Below are 10,889 nucleotides of genomic sequence, written 5' to 3' on the forward strand. Positions count from 1 at the left end.
AAACCTTGGGAGGACGCCGAACCATGTAATGGCACCACCGAGCGTGGGTCAGAGACATGCGTAGTGCTTTCTCATTTTCTCATTTATTAGTGTACATGTGTCTTGCTTGATGATTGAGGGCTTCGTTCAAGAAAACTCTCACAATCTCCATCACCACTAGTTCACTTTTGGTCAAGAATCAAATCTTCAGGAACATTAGTATCCCAAGTGACAAGATTCTTTTCTTCATTTTGTTCAGGTTCCTCTTTTGAAGTTTCCTTGCGCACCATGTTCACTTTCAAGTCATCATCATCATCTTCTTCTTCTTCGTCCTTCCCTTTCTCTTCGTATGGTATGAAAGAAATGGCAGCAATAACGGTAAGCGACGGTGGCAACGGACAGCAGCGGTCACCAATAGCAACAAACAAAGGCAGAGGTAACGGTGACAACAACACTGGCCAGTAGCTTCGGCAGTGAGCAGCAGCAGCAATGATGATAGCGACGCCAACAAGAGCATCAGGCATGCTTGGTGGCATTATCTCAGCCACCAAAGCAGCCATGACAGCTTCAACGATGGACACAGCAAGCAGCAACAACGGCAACAACAATGTCAAGCGGCGAACGATGACGAGCAACGGGCGACCAAGGCAGCATAATGATGGCCAGTGGCAATTTATAAATAAATAAATATATATATATATATTATTTAAATATATACAAGGATAAGAGAAAGAAGACCTTTTTCCTTTTCTTCTTTTTTTTTCTCTCCCTCTCTTCTGAATTTTTTTTCTCTAAAAACTCTTTTTTTTTTATTCCTCCCCTTCTCTCTCCCTTCCTCCTTTTAAAAGCTTTGACCACCCTTATCATCATCTTAACTTCTCCCTGAGAATCCCAACCTTCCACGGACCAAGTCAAAAGAAGAAGATAAGACCTAATTTAAAATTTAAAATTTCCAAATTAATTAAATTAATAAAATTTTAAGAGAGGATAACATCAAAATTTAAAATTTTAATTAAAATTTTGAATTTTAATTGAATTAATAAAATTCAATTTGCTTCGGGATATGTGTCTGGGTGTCTCAGGATTTGCATTTCTCAAGTTGCCTCGAGATCTGTTCTCAGGCCACATGAAATTTAAGATCGTCTCGGGATGTGTATTCGGGTTATCCCAAGATTTGAGATTGCCTCGAGATATGTGTTCTCAAGGGCAATCTTATAATTTGCATTTTGCCTAGAGATATGTTCTCTAGGGCATTTTTTTGCAATTTGCATTTATGCCTTGAGATAAATTCTCAGGTGCAATTTTGTAATTTTCTTTTTTTTATTTGCCTCGAGATTTGTATTCTAGTCCAAGACAACCAAATAATTAATTAAGATTAAGATTAGGATGTTTAAATTTTAATTCTAAATATATCTATGATTAGGATATATTAGAATTTAAATTAAATTGGAATTTGGGTTCCATTAGGACATTGGGTTCTATTAGGACATGTGTTATACTATTTATATATAAACAGATGATGATGATGATGATGATGATGATGATGATGATGAAGAAGAAAATGAAGAAGAAGAAGGAGAAAAAGATGAAGAAGATGAAGGAGATGAACCAGAATAAGATGAAGAAAAGATGACGATGAAGAAGAAGAAGAAGAAGAAGAAGAAGAAGAAGAACAACAACAACAACAACATCTTACATGTAAATATCTTCACTTCAACCTGCTAACTAAACAAGATGGAAAGACGAAGTTGAAATTTCGGCAACCAAACCAAAATGAAGAAGGAGAAGTTCAACAAGAATGGAAAGAATGAAAAGAAGGAGGAGTGAAATATCCTCTCTTTTCTGACAAAGAAGTTTCATTGGAAGATATGACCATGCTTTCCATTAATTGTGATGTTACTTGGTGGGAAAATTGTTTCTTATGTTTTTTTCCATCTCACATGGGTACATGGCCATTTGTGAAATTTTACTTCCATTTAACTAACAGAAGTAACACCAAGGTCTAAGGAGAATTTGGCTTAAAAAATGAGGGATCTAATGGGAAATGCAATTGTCAGAGGGACTGTAGTGGAAGTTTGAAACTATCCATGGAATTTTAGGTAATTTTCCCATTAAAATATGGTTGAGATATATACTTTATTTGTGCCACGTGTTTGATGATGCCCCTCATCTGATGATTAGACTGATGAACATATAAAATAAAATAAACATATTTAGTTACTTTTAAAATGTACATCACAAATTTTAGAAATTAAAAATTATCCATAAAATTTAAGATAATAGAATATCTAAAATAAATAAATAAATTTCAAAAAGTTTTTTAAAAGTTTCTGAAGTAAAAATTATCCATAAAATCCGGGATAATAGAATTTTTGGTAATAAATTTTATTTAAATAAATGATAAAAAATAGTTATATCATTTTCAGCCCTTAAATATAATTTTTAAAATTAAATATATTTATATATATATATATATATAGCGGCTAATACATAGATTTGCCACTTTAAAAACTATTATAAAAAATAATAATAAATAAACTTGTGTCTATACTAGCTAATTCAAAAATTTGCCGCTAATAACACATCTATTGCAGCTAATATAAAAAATCAATTGCTAAATTTAATCGCTATAGGCCAACTTTCTTGTAGTGAAGGATTAAACCGGTTTTTCAAGCCAAGTTAGACTTTTTTTATCCAGCTCACCATCCCGCCATTTATCTGTTCCAACTCAGCATCCCGCCCCTTCTTCACCTCCTGGTCTTCTTCTTCTTCTTCTTCTTCTTCTTCTTCTTCTTTTCTCAGTCCCTAAAGAACGAGGGGGCATCTTCATGAGGGCATCTTCAGGACTTAATCATAAACAAGAATTTTAGTGGCTGGTTGATCATATACAAGCGAATTTCAATTGCCATAAGCCTTCTCCCTCTCCCCGTCTCTATCTCCCGTTCACTGCATCAACACCCAAGATATTCTCAGCTCATTGTGAAGTTGATCCCTTGATAAAGCTTCTTTTCAGAATAGGGTTTATTTTGTAGTTGTCCAGCCTGTAGTTCTAGGGTTCTATTGTACAATGTATAAGGATTTTCTTTTTAATAAAGATTGAATTTGATGAAGTCGATGATGAATTTGTAAGGAAACAAATTAATATTTATTAAATCAATTGTATAAAAATAGGCTTGAAATCTGGATTTTGGAAATCACAGTATATATCAATATGAATATTGTGTAAGTAAACACTGTTGATCTTGAATAAATAATCAGAACCTCCGGTTTGAAAAAGTCTAATTTTATAATGAAGTCAACGTTGCCATAAAAGGTTTAAATTCATGTCCTGTTTTTAACAAGGAAGACATGCCACAATAATCAAAACTTCTGGTTTGAAAAAGTCTTGGCATGGTAAAACTAATCTTGTACAAGCTTGGCAAATAAGACATTAATTATGTAAAAAATTTGGCAACCCTTTAAAGAAGTCAATTTTATAAAGTATACAAGCTTTGCACATAATGCATTAACTCTGCACAATCACAAAATTTGCACTGGAAAAAAAGAAGAAATCAGTTCACTGTAATTCAGTTCTGGCAATTAGATAGTTTGGCAAGAATTTGGTAATTCCGTTCTGGCAATTGAAACATTGCAATTCAGATAAATTTATATGAAATTTGGTAGCATAAACTTGCATATAATACAATAATTTAATACAATTGAAGCACATAATACAAGTTTTGCACACAGAACTTCAATTTTGTACAATAAAAAAAATTCCCAATCAATGTGTATAAATGATACAAGCTTTGGACATAATGCATTAATTCTGTACAATCACAAAATTTGCACTGAAATTACTAATAGTAGCAATCAGAACAAGTGTTTGAACCACTGCAAAATTTCTAACACTATGATAGTTGATGATATTCACAAAATTTAATTTGGCAGTATAAACTTTAACAAACTTGATTTTGTCTCATTGGCTACCACTAGAAGCAACAAACCCTCTAGCACTATGTGGTACCCATATTTTCTTTTTCTTTGTAGCAGCCCCATCTTTATCAATCACAGAAGGCCTTACACCTGAATTTTTGAAGTTGATGCAGTTTTCTTCTTATGAGATTGATTTACTTGAACCACATTCATAAGTAACAATTCAGCATTAGCATCCCTTTTTCCTCCCCTGGTTAGCAATTTATTTCTCTTTGGCCTTGTCTCATTTGTAATTGTTTCCCTAATAGGAGCTTGTTCACATGAGTCAATAAACCAGAATGGCCAAATTTTATTTTGCTAACATATCCAATCCTAATAAGAAAATAATATCAATGTTGAAGCATATAATCTAATATGTGAAGTTTAATCTAACCTGTGAGACAGATTGTACTACAATTTCTTGTGTGAGTTCCCCAGTTTCAATGCTTCTATTGAGGATATCCACCTTTCAATGTGTATATAAAGATAATTACTTTCATGTCATAGAATTGGATGCCAAATAAAATAAGAAAAAATGCAAAGGAAACTTAATGATAAACCTGAACAAAATGATCTTGAAGAACCTGGGGATCGATTATTGCCATAGGATCATTGCTTTCAACCTAATAAGCATAAGATAATTAAATAAACACCACAAATGCAAGAGAACTAGATTTATTTAACACAAAAATTTCTCACTTTAACAGCATTGAGTGTCCTAACAGATTGCTCACTTTCCTGTTCATTTGCCTTTTTCTCAACCGGAAAAAAGGGAAAATATGTCTACATCACATGAAAAAAAACAAAAGATTAAGCCCATATATTTTCTTAAATTTGACCATACCTAGACACCATGGAATCTCTTGATATGGCCAGGCTTTCTACAAATACTACACCTCATTGGAATCCCCCTCTTGCATACTCTGCCATTGTTGAAACCCACATTTTGCTCATCTAGCTCTCTCATTCTAAGCAATGGCTTCCTTCCTTTCTTCTTATTTATTGGCTCAGGTGGAAGTGGGGATGGGGGATGGGGGTTTGGGGGGGAGGGGTGTTAGATCACTCTTAGGCCAGCAGTCCCTACCATGTGTTGGGTGTAGAATATGGGCATATATTTTTAAGGATAGTGAAGACTTGATAGCATTCATCCAAGTAGTTCTCTGACCTTCCCCTATTATAATAAATTACCGATATTGCATAACTACAAGGAATTCCTGGTAGTTGCCATTTCCTACAACTACAATTTCTTTCTTTAATGTTAACCACAAAGTGTCCATCTTGCCCTACCACTTGATATTTATCCCCTCCAGACCATGTTGAATAATACATGTTACTCATTTCCTTCAATTTCTCTAACTTCCTGAGAATCCTAAGGCAATGTATGGTTTTACATTTATCCATTGCATCTCTTCTTCTTTGGATCCTGACCATTAGCTTTGCCTTGATCATTTCATTGATTATAATGATGCCCATTGTTCTAACTTCCAATATCTTACTGTTAAAACACTCAGATAAATTGTTCAAAAACATGTCACACTTGAATTGAGTTTGGAAATTAGACTTACTCCAATGTTTTGGGTCTATGTTTTTCATATATTGATATGCACCCGTAAACATCAATTTTAAATTTTCCATTGACTTCTCAAAAGCTGGAATGTAGCTAGACCTTGCACTTGCCCATAATTGATTCTTTAGTCCCTTACCTTTAAAGTTTTTTTTAAAGTTTGTATGGATATGCCTCACACAAAATCTATGTTCACTGTCTGTGAATAGATTGTCAATAGTAGGTATAAGGCCCTACATAATTTACCCAATTCATACATGCACCATGGCCAATAAATTATAGAAGAACAGAACAAGACAGTCACTAAAACAAAAAAAAAAAAGAAGAAAATTAAATAAGGTAATCATCATTCATACTTAAACATTTAATCAATGAATATAAATAGCAATGACATTACCTATAAAGCAATTCAGAACAGGACATGATAGTCACCAAGACAAAACAAAAATTAGTATAAGCAGTGAAAATACATCAACCAAATGTAACTAGGTTAAAATGCATTTACTTTTTGTATGCCTGTCATAAATGCCCATTGATGGTTGTTGTTTATTCCTATGTCTTGAGCTATCAATTGTAAGAACCATTACCAATTTTCATAATTCTCCTTTGGCACAAAGGCCATTCCAGGGAGTATGTGCTGTCATTGCCATCTATGCCTACAGCTGAGAGTAACTGGCCACCATATAAGCTCTTTAGGAAGCAACTGTCCAAGGATATTATGCACATGCAACCCTCCAAGAATCCAGCCTTGAGTGGACCTAAACAAACATACATACCTGCAATGTGAATGCATAAATGCAAATTAGTTATAAGCATTGTCATAAAACATACTATACTTGTAAAATGCAATTTGGTGACAGAAATGCCTGCAAAAACCCCTTCAGAACATTTGACCTTCACTGTTGAATTGGCATGAGTTCTCAATAATTCCAAACTATAGTCATAAACCCTAGATATCTGTGATTGTTCATCACCATCCATCATCCTTGCATAAGAAAAAAATATATGTTATATTTATTCAAATATAAAAAAAAACATATAAACTTGCTGAAGGAAAAACAAATAAACGTATCCAAGAGCAATGTATTTGGCCCTCCATGCTTTTAGCTTACTTATCTTAGCTTGTTGATTAAGCCTAACAGCTTGGATTATACCTGTAACCTTCCATAATGGATCAGCTATAAATTGCTCCAAATAATTCTTGGCTATCCATTGTGCACTTACATGCCTAGTATTATGATCTCTTGTGCATTCATGTTTTAGGTTGCCTGACTTGATTTGAACAGTGTTTTTGTCTTTATACATGGAAGAAGCCCACAAATACTAAGTGCAACCTCGTTTGCAAAATGCTTTGCACCTTTTACTATTGTTTGGTTTGAATTTCATCACATACCTATTCTTTATGCCATAATTCCACACAGCTTCTTTAAATTGTTTAAAGCTTCTAAACTTCATACCAATTTTGAATTTAGGCTCCTTCATGTCAATTTCTTCATTAAAGTCAGCATACTTGGGCCTTGCAGGATCCAATTCTTGCTCATCAGTGCTAGTGCATGATTTCAGTTCTTTAGAATAAAAAATTTTAGAATCTTCATAGTCAGAATTATCCTCAGTCCCCACTACTTGTGGTGTACCATCTCAACAATTGGTATATTTTCATCCTCACCAAGGTCTTCCTCTTCAGGATCTTCATCTTCAAGGTCTTCCTCTTGAGGGTCTTTAAAATCATCACTATGAAAGGTGTAAATTGAATCATGTAGGTCGCTTGACCGCTCATCACTTTCATTAGCTATTTTTTTCTTTTGTCCTTTGCAGCCACTGCATTGACTAATTCAGCATCTCTCATGAATTCCACTTCTGCTGCACCTTCATTTTACGATGGCTCCAATCCATCAGAACCAACTTTTTCATTCCTAGAAGCTTCAACTACACCATGTCCATCATTACTGGTACTTCCTCTATCACCAACCTTGGCATATAAATGCATAAGCCTCCTCCTACGATCAACTTTCATAGCCATTGAAAGAGCATTAATGTTTATTTTAATTTATACTAGAGTCTTTTTCCCTTCATAGACCTCCATCCACGAAAAAGTAGTACCCTTCACCTTTAAATTCAGCTCTTTGTCTATGTTAATAATTTCTAGATAAGACATCTTATTAGCACAAAGGTAGTCAATATACCCTGCTATTTTGTAATCAACCCAATTGTACAATTCACCATATGTGTAATACATGCAAATTGTGAAATACTCTAAATTTTGTGCTGAAACAAAGAAAATTTTATAATGCTTATTAATAACAACTATTTAATTACCATGTGTGGCTCCAGTAATAATTGATGAAACCTGGTATTTATCACAATTCAAAAAATAAAAATAATTAATCAATGATGTTAAACTAGGTTATGTACAAGGGTTTCAGCAACTTTTATAAGATTTGTTCACAGTAAGGGCAGGTTTGAATATCATTGAGACTACTTACAAAAGGACCTTCATCCCTAGAAAACCTTAATTATATGTCATAAATCGAAGCATAACACTAAAAAAAAACCCTCAAATTACCTACATTTCCAAGATACCAACTTACACAAGGTGGATTTTCAACCCTAATTACAATGGAAACAATCTTTCATCCAAATTTCCATACAACCATACTTTGCATCCTTAGCACCTTAAAGTAGAGGAAGAGGAAGCACTTACAGTATTTAGGTTCTTCTAGGTCTGCGAGCCTTATCGCCTAATCAACCTCCATATTGTGCAGTCTAGTCGCACTGGAAATTGATTTCAGCCGGCATATCGAAGATTCCCTTTGAATGATGCCCTCTTGCTCTTTAGGGTTTGAGAAAAAAATAAGAAGAAGATGAAGAAGATGATGAAAACGAAGAAGAAGAAGAAGAAGAAGAAGAAGAAGAAGAAGAAGAAGACGACTAGGAGATAAAGAGGGGGTGGGGTGCTGAGCTGGAACAAAATAGAGGTGGGATCGGGAGTTGTATAGAAAAAAGTCTGACTAGGCTTGAAAAACCGGTTTAATCCTTGCTGGCATCTCCAAATAAGCAAATGAGTTGTCAAAACATAATACATATGGTCATTCTGGCAACCACGTCATCAATTCCTCATCAGAAATGGGAGGGTACCCTCGCGTTGAAATAAAATCAAACTGTGGTATCCAAAAAGAAATGAATTTAAGTGTGGTATCCATTTTGATATTTGGCCATAGTTTGGTGACCCATGGAGATATTTACCCATTTTTGTTGTGTAGAAAATAACATGAGATTTTAATTATTTTTTGTAAATTATAAGTTTGATATTTTTTTATGTAATATTATTATATAAAAAAATTCCATGAGGCCGATAAACTTGAATTTGGATCCGGATAAATGAAATCTGATCTGGTTGAGCCTAGCTGCCAATATTATCATTAATTGTGTCCTTATCATTTCAGTCATAGTAATAATCCCCTTAAGCCTAGCTTCCAATATTTGACTATCAAAAACTTCACAGAGGTTGTTCAAAAGGATATCACATTTGAATTGACTTTGGAAATTTAATATACTCCAATGCTTGGGTTCAATCTTCTTCATGTATTCAAATGCTCCTATTGATATTACTCTCAAATTTTCCATGGTTCTGTCATATGTTGACTTATATGTTGCCCTAGCACAAGACGAAAGTTGGTCCTTCAATGCTTTGCCTCTAAATGTTTTCCTAAAGTTGATGTGAATATACCTCACACGATATCTATGTTCATTGTAGGGGAATAACTCAGCTATTGCAGGTATTAGTCCTTAATGTTGGTGGGTTTGTTACACATATTCAGTGACGAGGAGACACCATCATCCACATCCAAGGTACATTGACAAGCATAGGAGTTTAATAGAGAAACATAAAATCAATTTTAATAGTTCAGTCAATTCATAATTAAAGCTACATATAGGAAATTAAATACTAATTGATAATCAACATGATACTAATACATAATCAACATGATACAAAATCAGTAGTTAATTATAAAATATCAGTACAAGTATGATACTCATTAATTATGACAGTGACATGGCATAACCTAATTAATTAACAAGGATTAATTTCTCTGGTCCTTTAACTTGTGAATACACATCATTTTCCCATGAACACCTTTTAGGATCTTGTGAATTAGTTTCACTTAATCCTTTCTTCATAAGTTCCTACAATATAAATCAAAAGTATAAAATCAAAAAATACTAGAACCTCTTTTTATTTGCCATCCATAATTTTACAAATCATTAAATTTAGTGTAAGTGTCAAGTTATTAGAAAAAAACAACCATTAATAAAAAAAAATAGTATGAAGTTAAATAAATACTACAACAGAAGCTGCCTTTTCATTCACAACACTTCCATCTTTACGAGTATGAGTCCATATATACATTTCAACATGTGATGGTGAATTCCATTAGATTCTTCAGTCTACAAAATTACTTTATTTAAGTAGATGTAACAAACTCAATTTCCTATAATCCATAACATTAGTCAAAATTCAATAAAAAAAATTGTAAATCTATACCACAGTTTGAATAATAGTAGGGAATGATCTTGTTCCTGCACAATGGGGTTCATCGAATTTTGAACGATTTGTTCTATTTGTCTCACTTTTTTCCTATACAATTTTTGAATATATAGAATATAACATAATATATCATTATGTTTTGATTAACAAAACAATATAAATGGTATATAATGTAAAATATATAGATATACCTTCACTTTCTCAGTCAACCAATAAGTAGCAATTACCAAAAATTGTTGTTTGTCTACTCGAGGATCATTTATCTTTGCAGCCATTTCCTCTACTATCTTGTGTTCATCATAATATTTGGACTTCAAAAGTTTTTTCCATTGACTCCACTTAGTACTTATATCAGAGATTATCAAACTCTTAACCATTTGAGTTGTATTTTCATTTAAAGACTCATCATTCTTATGTGAATGAAACAACTCAAATGTGAATTTGTCTAAAATTTTAAGAAAAAAATAAGAAAAAAAGTATTAGTTGAATGTTAATATATTGAAGCACATTAAAAAAATTAACTTGAACATAATAAGATTTAGTACCTCAATTACTTTCCATATTTCTTCCTTTGTAGAATCTGAGAACTCATGCCAAGTTGTGTAAGTAATAGGTGCAAAGTTACACATTCACATCATACTACCGATAAATTGAGTCAATTTAGTAGCTTTTTCTCCAACTGGCATATGATGATCGTTTAATAGGTGTAAGTAATATTCTTATGCCAAATATTTACGTTTGGAAAAGAATAAATGTAATAATATATGAAAACATACTCATGTTACGTCTCTCTCACACTCTCTAGCCAAGCAAAGCTATCATGACCTGCAATAGAATAGATTGAGG

Source organism: Dioscorea cayenensis, chromosome 19 (genome assembly GCF_009730915.1).
Source record: "Dioscorea cayenensis subsp. rotundata cultivar TDr96_F1 chromosome 19, TDr96_F1_v2_PseudoChromosome.rev07_lg8_w22 25.fasta, whole genome shotgun sequence".
NCBI lineage: Eukaryota > Viridiplantae > Streptophyta > Magnoliopsida > Dioscoreales > Dioscoreaceae > Dioscorea > Dioscorea cayenensis.